The following is a 10,294-nucleotide window of genomic DNA, read 5'->3' as shown; positions in this document are numbered from 1 at the left end:
GAAGTTGCTTAATTTTACATATAGATCATTTCTTTTTCCTGAATATCTCATTTTATTATGTTTATATTTGTTTATATTTACTTCTGGATACACATTTACTCATAATTTACTTTATGTAGTGGTAAACTAAATACTTTAAAATTTTCCAGTTTTAAAGCAATATTGTAAATATTATGCTCACTTGTATGTGTGTAAAATAGGTATAGTTTGACTCTGAATTTTTTTCTTGCTTGCTCTGAAAAAAAAAAAGAAAAACAATTACCTATCACCTGATAATTGAAAATTCAAGATATTCAAAATTTGAAAAATACTATTGTGTAGGAAAACATAATTTAGAGTGATCTTTAGATATAAAAAGCAGTAAAAAAATCAACGAATTTTCTTTCTTCGTAATAGTATCCCAGTTAGAAATGGAGATTAAGAAAACAATTTACAGTAGCAACAGAGCTATAAATTACTCAGGAATAAATTAAACAAGTAAGGCAAAACACTTGTCTGAGGAAAACTACACAGTTTTACTGAAGGACATAAAATAAGAGCTGAACACAGAGATATACCATGATTCTGGGTGGGAGAATTTCATATAATAAAACTGCCAATGTTTCTCATATATAAGTAATATATATATTTCATGCATTCCCAAACAGAATAATTATCAAGAAATTGCTGAAGAAGAATAGTGAGGGAGGACCTAACATACTAAAATACATTATAAAGCAACGGTAATTGGTAGCTTTGCTAGAGAAATAAACAAATAGATCAGAGGAATAAAAAAGAACCCAGAAATAGACTCATGTACATATGGAAGTTAAGCATATGATAAACGAGGCATTTAATACCAGGGAGGAAGGGATGGTTTCATGAATAAATGGCACTGTGACAGCTGGATTTCCATGAAAAAAAAAAAAAAGAAATTATAACTATACTGCATAGCAAATACAAAAGTATTTCCAGATGAGATAAAGATCTAAATGCAAAAACAAAGAATAAATCAACCAGGTTGATTAAAAAATTGAGGTGATTTAAATAATTTGAAGATAAGGTAAAAAAATCTACAGGAAAATACCATTGATTTTGAATATATAACATATTATTTTATATATATTATATGTAAGTTGCACTTTATGTGCAGGGGGTTGAGTTAATCATATGCTTCAGTTTATGGCACATTTAAAAAAAAAAGATTTTATTTATTTATTTATTTGACACAGAAACCGTGAGAGAGGGAACACAAGCAGGGGGAGTTGGAGAGGGAGAAGCAGGTTTCCTGCCAAGCAGGGAGCCCAATGTGGGGCTTGATCTCAGGACCTTGGGATCATGACCCAAGCAGAAGGTGGATACTTGATGACTGAGCCACCCAGGTGCCCCTATGGGCACATTATTATTAGTGGGTGGGACTCTTCTTCCTTTTTTTTTTTTTTAAATATACATACATTTACATTTACGTATTGTCATTTATCCCTCTTTATCTTCTGACTCCGTCACATATATAAGCAACCATTCTGATATTTTAAATGCATGTTCTTTTGTTTGCATTGCTCTAAGTGGGTAATACTGTTTAAGATATATGTTCCCTACATAAACTGTATCATGTTTTAGATCTCATTCTGTTTATTTATTTTTTTCTCTCACTTAGTGCTATGTTATAAAGATCCATATTGTTATGTTTATAATTAGCCTGTTGTTTTTTCTGGTTGCATAGTACTCCATGGTGTTCATTTACCATATTTTACTCACTCTCTTCAGGCATGGGCATCCAGTTTACTTCTTATACCCAACTAATAACAAACAATTCTTCCACAAATATCCTTGTGCATGCAACCTTATGGACATGGGTGGAAATTTCTTTTGGATAAATACTCAGATGTGGAATAGAAGGATCATAGGGTACGCACAGACTGAATTTGCAAGTGCCAGATTGCTCTCTGGAATGAGTGTGCTGATAGAATACACTTGAATCGGCAGTTCATGAAAACCAATATTCCCCCAAATTTCTAATTTAACAGGTGTAATGTGAACTCATTATTGTTTGTGTTGTTTTCTAACTTATATTTAAAGTGAGTCTCCTGAAGATAGCTTATAGCTGGATCTTAAGTTTTTATTCAGTCTGACAACTTCTGCCTTTTAATTTGAATTCTCATATTACATTGGATGTAATTCTGAATATTGACCCGGTTTGTGTCTACCATCTTCCTATAAGCTTTCTATTTGTTCTATCTATTCTTTGATATCTTTTTCTTCTTTTCCTACCTTCTTTTGGATTAACTGATATTTTTGTGATTGCATTTATCTCTACTATTGACTTATTAGCCCTTTTTTTTTTTAAATTGGTTGCTCTAGAGTGTCCCTGATGTATGTTTAACTCAAAACAGGCTATTGTCACTATTGTCAAATAACACTATATCCCTAATATTATTGCAATATCCTTCCGATTTCCCATCAGGTTTCTAGTTGGCAGCTAGTCTATGTGTCAGTCAGTGTATTTTGTCCTTGAGAAGGCCAACTATTGGTATCTGATAATTTCATTGGTTCATGGATTCTCCAGAAGAATTTGGGAGTTTACATACAATAATACACATACAATCTGTGTAATGTCTGGTTGGGTCATTCTGTTAGCCCTACCGTTAGTTAGGCCAGGGTGGTACCACTTGGCTCAAAGGAATTTCTCAACCCCACTTTGAGTCAAATAGTTTCCAAATGGAGCAGGTTTGGCTAGAAGGGGTTAGTTAGTCTCTTCTTCATACATTCTTATGGATGTCAGCTTGGGATAATGGAATGCCTGTGGAGTAACATCTTGGCGCCTGGCTATCAGGCAGTGGGGAAGGACACAAAAGTATGAGGATAACCGTAAATATTAAGAGAAAATGGGGAATCCATGGTTTGGCAAGGAAAGTAGCTTTCCTGAGTTTAAATAAACCATTTTCTGTGTGCTTTTATGGACTAGTTTTTTATTTGGTTCGTCATTAGAACTAATTTATGGATCACAGATTTGAAACTTCTCATCAGAGTAGAATCTTTGTAGAAAACAGTGCAATCTAGAGTCTTAGATCCTTTTTGATAAGTTTTGATGTTAGTCTTTGTTTTAAATACTTGGGAAGGCTGAAAATAAATTCAACAATTGGAAATTGATAGTGGTACCCATGCTAAAAAGGGAAGGAAGGAAGAAAAAAAGTGAGTTGAGATAACAAATAGAACACAAGCTCAAACGTGAATCTTATATTCTGATTATGAATCATAATTTGAAGGTCTTGGCAGGATGATGTCATCTTGAGTCACATATTCTTGAATTAAAGAATTCAAACAGGGAGCTGTCTCCTTTGTTGGTGATCTGTTTTGGGGGCCTTTTAGTTGGCCTCAGGGTCAATGTCTCTAACCAGTTTGTATAGCCAGGTTGTAGACTTAAGTTCTTCTCTCCCCTTCTCCTTTCTGTGGCATATATAATGTGAAACCTATCATTTTAACCATTTTTATGTGTACAGTTCAGTGGCATTAAGTACAGTCACATTGTTGGGCAACTGTCTTCACCATCTCCAAAACTTTCCATACTGAAACTCCATACCCATTAAACGCTAACTGCATCTTTCCATACTGAAACTCCATACCCACTAAATGCTAACTTGCCATCCTCTCACTCCTCCTAGTGTTTTGCAACCACAATTCTACTTTCTCTTGTGTGAATTTGACTACTCTAGGAACGTCCTGTAAATGGAATCATACAGTATTTGTCTTTTGTGACTAGCTTCTTTCACGTAACAGAATGTCCTCAAGGTTCATCCAAACTGTAGTACATCTAGACTAGCTACTCTGTGGAGGTGTATTGCTTGTGTCCCTTTTGCATATGTGGCTGACTTCTGCTGTATATAATGAACTACATAAATAAGTTAATACTCAGTGAGATGAATTTCTCATCTCTTCTCATCGAATATTCAGTTTCTTCTTAGAGCTTTGGGAATGATGTGAGCTTTTCAGTTTAACATGAGTACTTTGCATACATTAAAAAATTTTATCTACAAAGTAAGTTTTCATCATTATTGATTATTGAAGATATTTCTGGGCAGGAAAACAAAGTCCACTAAATTTTTGTATTAGCATGTAAGTCTTCTGGCAACAGACTACTTTAATTCAACCACAACATTTTTTTAAAAAGATTTTATTTATTTATTTGACAGAGAGGCAGAGTGAGAGAGGGAACACAAGCAGGAGGAGTGGGAGAGGGAGAAGCAAGCTTCCGGCTGAGCAGGGAGCCCGATGCAGGGCTTGATCCCACAACCCTGGGATCATGACTTGAGCTGAAGGCAGATGCTGAATGTCTGAGCCACCCAGGTGTCCCAACAACAACATTTATTTATAAATAATGATTAAGAGATATATCAAAGCTTGGAATAATAAAATGAAATTCATTTGTGTGTGTTCAAATGATTGTTTAGGTAGGTTTCAGTTCTTGCTTACAGCTTCAGTTTTTTAGGGGTTTATAAAAGTTATGAATAAGGCAAGATTCTAACAATAATTAAGGTTTTTGTTTTTGTTTTTTTCCTTACAGAATGCAGATTAGGTAATTGCCTTTCTATTGACCATAAAGCTTTACTTTCTGTTTGGTACAAACTAGTGGGAATAAAATAATGCATTTTCCTCACTGGTTTTAAGCTTAAAAATGAGATTTTTTTTTTGTGATGGTGGATTATCTTCAATTTTATTTGATTTCACAGAGAAATTGGGAAAGTCCTTGATTTTCATAGCATGGCAACTTCATATACAACTTTGAAGACACAATATCTGCTATTAAGTATAGATGTTAATTCTTAAGCCTCTGATCACATGTCATGCTTGGGTGTCAGGTAACTATATCTGAACAGAAGTGTTTATGAACAGTGAAAGAGGTTCAGCATCATTACAAATTGCCAGAAGTTGGGTTTGTGGTTATATCTGTTAAGGAAGGAAAAGATCTATTTAGGATCTGGCTTCTAAGAGATGGCTTCTGCAATCTTCATCTATAGCAACCAACTTTTGTATCCTTCTGAGAGAGAGAAGATTAAAAGGCAGAGAAGTAAGACCTATCTAGTTATGCTTGTTCATGAGTACTAATTATCTGTCATCAAGTTCATCTTGGCAAAAATAGACCTCATTACCATTTAAAGGCATTTTCATCTTTTAATCTGCTAATTGATGACCCTACTACGGTTTTTGTAAGAAAAAGAAGGGCAAATTAAAGTGATGTTTAGTGACCAATGTGTTGTGCTTTATTTTAGGTTAAAAAACAAAATTCGGGACTGGAAGAGATTATGCTGAGTGAAATAAGTCAAGCAGAGAGAGTCAATTATCATATGGTTTCACTTATTTGTGGAGCATAACAAATAGCATGGAGGACATGGGGAGTTAGAGAGGAGAAGGGAGTTGGGGGAAATTGGAAGGGGAGGTGAACCATGAAAGACCATGGACTCTAAAAAACAATCTGAGGGGTTTGAAGTGGCGGGCGGGGGAGGTTGGGATACCAGGTAGGTGGTGGGTATTATAGAGGACATGGATTGCATGGAGCACTGGGTATGGTGAAAAAAAAAATAAATACTGTTATGCTGAAATAAATAAATAAATAAATAAAATTCAAGAAGTATCTTTCAAAGATTTTATTGGCTTTATTCAACTATTCATGAGTCAGGCAGCATCCAGTGTAGCAGATGGAAAGGGAACTGGCCGAGTAGCTGTACAAGGTGAAAAACTTTTATAGGCAGAAGGGAACAGGAACAGGGAAGTGGTAGTAGGCAAGAAAGTGGATTGGTTGTCTTTGGCAGGGTTGTGTGAGGCAGATTACCTAACTCGTGCTGATCAGATGATTCCTGACTGACCGGTTTAAGATTTCATTTCGGAGAGAGCTGAAACTATAATTAAATCTTGGTTTGGTGAGGTGAGGCTTGGCATCAGAGACTCCATTTTGGGCCTGCTGTCTTGGTTTTAACACTTACTTGGAAAATTTCTGGGTATTTAAAGATAACTCAATAATTAACTCAATTTAAGATTAGTTTAAAGTTTTATAAGTAAGGATTTGGGTGTTATAATTTATGCTGGCATAGTAAGTCTGTATGATTTATAGTATGGTAAGGATCCTTCTTATAAAAATTATCTATTATAATTTAGTTTGACATGTAATTTTAATATTTTATAATCTTATATGAATTAGCTTATTTGACCATTAAAATCAGTAGAGGAAATTTAGAAAACAAATTCATTATCCTTTTTATTGGAAAATAAATCCAAGAAAATATGCTAAATAATTTTATACTAGTAAAATCAAAGAAGTGATTGGTATTTCTGAGCCAAAAGTATTAAACCAGTCTAACTCATCCAAGGAATCATCTTGCTTATTATAAAAAAACTTTTCCCTATGTAACTATGTGTCAGATAGTAAAATTTTAAAATGCTTAAAAAATAATTTTTGCTGGTGTGCCTGGGTGGCTCGGTGGGTTAAGCCTCTGTGCCTACAGCTCAGGTCATGATTTCAGGGTCCTGGGATAGAGCCCCGCATCGGCTCTCTGCTTAGCAGGGAGCTTTCTTCCCTCTCTCTCTGTGACTGCCTCTCTGCCTACTTGTGATCTCTCTCTCTCTCTGTGTCAAATAAATAAATAAAATCTTAAAAAAATTTTTTTTGCTTTCGACATGTTTCCAACTAACCAACTAGTTAACTGTTGAACTCATAGCTAAACTTAAAAAAAAAAACTTTTCCAGTTATTGCTTTATCAAAACATTTGTTTCTTAGACTCAGTTCATTTAAAGCATAAAAAAGAAAAAAAATTCCTGGAAATCTTTGAGTTTCTCTTGATGTTTATATTAATATTTGATATATTAATATTGTTTCTATTAGATAATTAGAATAAGAACTTGCTCCATTAAATTTTAATAAATCTTATAATTTGATTTATTTTTCCTAGAGGTAGATAAGATACATGTTTGCCTGAAAAAAAAATTACATTTGTAAAGTGGGAAATTTTATCAACTCTTGGGCAAGTTGGAGTTGGGATGGTGATAAGACAGCAGAACAGAGACAGAGATGTTGGTGTTTATAAAAATATTGATCCATTAAAGAAACAAAGACATATAATTATATATTAGCAGGACCCTCAGGGAAAAATTATTATTGAAATGTAAGGAATTTTATGAGTTTCTTCTGAACATAGAAGCATAATCTCTCCTTTTTTCAGTCTCTAAGTCCCTTACAATAACAATCTCCTTTCTTTAGTGTCTTGTGTCGGGCAACACCAAAACAAAAGGGCCCAGGTAATTGCAGCAGGTATAATGGTCCTTTCCACTTCTGTAGAGCCGCTTCTATGATTCTGCTAAGCTACTCTTTTTTTTTTTCTTTTTAAAGATTTTATTTACTTATTTGGCAGAGAGAGATCACAAGTAGGCAGAGAGAGAGGGAAGCAGGCTCCCTGCTGAGCAGAGAGGCCAATGCGGGACTGGATCCCAGGACCCTGAGATCATGACCTGAGTAGAAGGCAGCGGCTTAACCCGCTGAGCCACTCAGGCGCCCTGCTAAGCTACTCTTAAGCCTGTAGCTGTACCTTGATGAGATGAGACAGAGAGCCTCATGCCACATCAGAGCCTGGGAGGAGGTTGCTTTATCTCAGCCTCCTAGGGAAGTGAGTGACATGGCCTTCTAGCTGTTTTTCGCAAGCCTCCTATGCACTCATGTTTTGGGAGGATCCAGGATGTTCAGCCAAGACTTGGATCAGCTGTGGTTCAAGCTTTGTCTCTGCGGCCTGTGTGGATACATGCAGGGTCAATAGGTATTAGCATGTTGCTGTTCTTTTACATTACGTGGTAAAAAATCTGTCTTCAGAGACTTATTCTGTGGGACATATGAAGTATTCTAAAGGGATCTACCACCAGGGCAGAATGCTGTTCCCTGTTAAAAGAGCCTGGGAAGAGAGGTGGGAAGTGATGGTGCTAATATAGTTAGATGCGGGTGTGACAGCTGTGCCTGAGGGCAGACCTCTTCATGCCACACACCTCTGAAGAATGCTCCTAGAATTCTGGATGTCACCTGTGCATTTGGAGCCTCTATTCATTTGGTCCTGCCTCCTAGACTCTGAATCACCCACGGCCATTGTAGGTAAAACCCTGTTGCTGTCTTCCTTGCCACTGGCTGGTAGAACCTATGTGCCGTTCTTGTTTCTTAGCCTTCTATAGTTGGTCCTGGTGTTTAAATTTCCTTTCAGAGACTCCTTGCCCAGATGGCCCAGAGTTGGCAAGAAATGTGATTTATGGTTTTGATGATGACATTCACATATTTCGCTTCTTTGTCTCTCCCAGGAAGATGTTAGAGGATAATATTAGTTTATACGTGACGTAGTCACCTGTGGGAAGGAAAATCTCTTCCACTACCCATCTTAGATTCTCTGGCCAGGGCATGCAAATTGGACTGACAAAGGATAGAACAACAAGAAAAAAATGAACAGAAGTTAATTCATGTGTATTGTGCACATAGCACATAGGAGTACCCAGAAATAAGTAATGCAAAGGTTTGGTTAGAAGTTGGACTTATATTTCTCCTTTGCAAAGGAACAATAAATTTTTGGAGATGTGACATATCAAAGGGAAAGAATCCTGAGTCTCCAGAGGGCAGCAAACTGTGGAACGGCAAATATATGGGAGACGAATGGAAGGTAAAGGCTCGTTAGTAAGGTGTTGTGTGAATTCCTCTGGTGCCATCTCCAGGCTGATACGGATCTAAAGGTGTCCCCAGGGATTAACTTTGGTTTTTCTTGGTAGAGAGGAAGGACACCTTTGTAAATTGATGTCTCCTTTTAGGGAGCAGGAGGGCAAAGAGTTTTCCTTCTATCTGTTTCTTCTCAGTTGCCTTCGGCTTAAAATAATTCTTAGTCAAAGTGGGATCTTATGGAGTAACAAATTCTGGGGTCCTTCAGTCATAAGACACTGGTCCAGAGCCACGGGACTTGATGTGTCTTCTTATTTCCTCCTTCTGTTGTCAGCTTCTCTTCCCCTGCCCCACTCCATAGTTTTATCCCGGAAGTAAATGCCAGAATCGGCTTTGCGCTTGCCCGCCTGTTCTCCTTCCTTCTCTCTTTCCATCTTTCTCTCTTTCCTTCTTTTCTTCCTTCCTCTCCCTCTGTCTGTCTGTTGTGTGGTTTTTGAAATTACCCCAGACTGTGATATGTTTTTCTCTCCAGTCTCAATATTGTGTCACGACCTACCTTTTTCTGGACTAGTATTCACTGAAATTAGAAAGAAGTGGGTTTCAGCTTGAAGAACAATATAGCTATTGTCTGCCCTGGGGAACCATGTACACAGAGGGAATGGCTCTAATGGAATGTGAGGTCATTAGAACCACCAGTTTTTCTTTTTCTCTTTCTTTCTTTTTCTTTTTTATTGACTAAGTTTAAGGTATATCTGAAATTGCTGTTGTGCAAGACCTTTGGGCTACAGTTTTCTGTTCTTGTTTGTCAGTCCAATTATTTTTGCTTTCTATCCTTACAGATTTTTCTTCACTGATGGTACCCAGTTTTTATTCTAGAGATACTGTGGATTTGATCTATCAAACTGGATCTCTGCTTAGTTATTTCAAGAAACTTAGGGCAGGAAGGAAATTAGATTACTATTAATCTAATCTTTCAGATTGCTTCTATTTCTTAATAGCAGTCTGTTATTTATCAGAGCATAATTCTCTTGACTCATGCCATAGAAATAATTTAAAATTTCTGTTTCCTGTGTTAACTCATTTTCACTGGGACTATTTCCCCCATGTGCTTTAAACTAAAATACTGAAAGCATGAAAGCTGTTACTAGTTTAACAATCTGAGGGAAGATAAAATGCAAAAGAAAAGATATGGATAAATTATAAAGGGTGGATGGTTTACTATAAGTGCTGTAAAAAATGAGCCTAAGTGGATTAGCTTTAATTTATGTACAATGAGCTGAAATTATGGCATTAGGAATCAGCACATCTTAACATCTAGCAAGAAAGACTCTGGTGTTAGCAAGGTTCCTCTACCTTGGCACTACTGACATTTTGGCTCAGGTAATTCTTTGTTGTGGGGGCTGTCCTATGCATTGTAGGATGTTTAGCAGCATCCTTAGCCTCTACCTACTAAATAGTTATCACCTCCATTCACTTCCTACAAGTTGTGACAATCATAAATGTCTCCAGATGTTCCCTAGGGGAGGATGGCATAAAACTGCCTCCAGTTATGAACCTCTGTGTTCATAGAAAGAAAGAAAAGATCCACTACTCAAAATAGCTTTTCTAATACTAGATGATAAAAATGTGTAACACAGAATTGTA

The sequence above is a fragment of the Mustela lutreola genome, chromosome 4, assembly GCF_030435805.1.
Source record: "Mustela lutreola isolate mMusLut2 chromosome 4, mMusLut2.pri, whole genome shotgun sequence".
In the NCBI taxonomy this organism is placed as follows: Eukaryota; Metazoa; Chordata; class Mammalia; order Carnivora; family Mustelidae; genus Mustela; species Mustela lutreola.
This window is presented reverse-complemented; position numbering follows the sequence as displayed.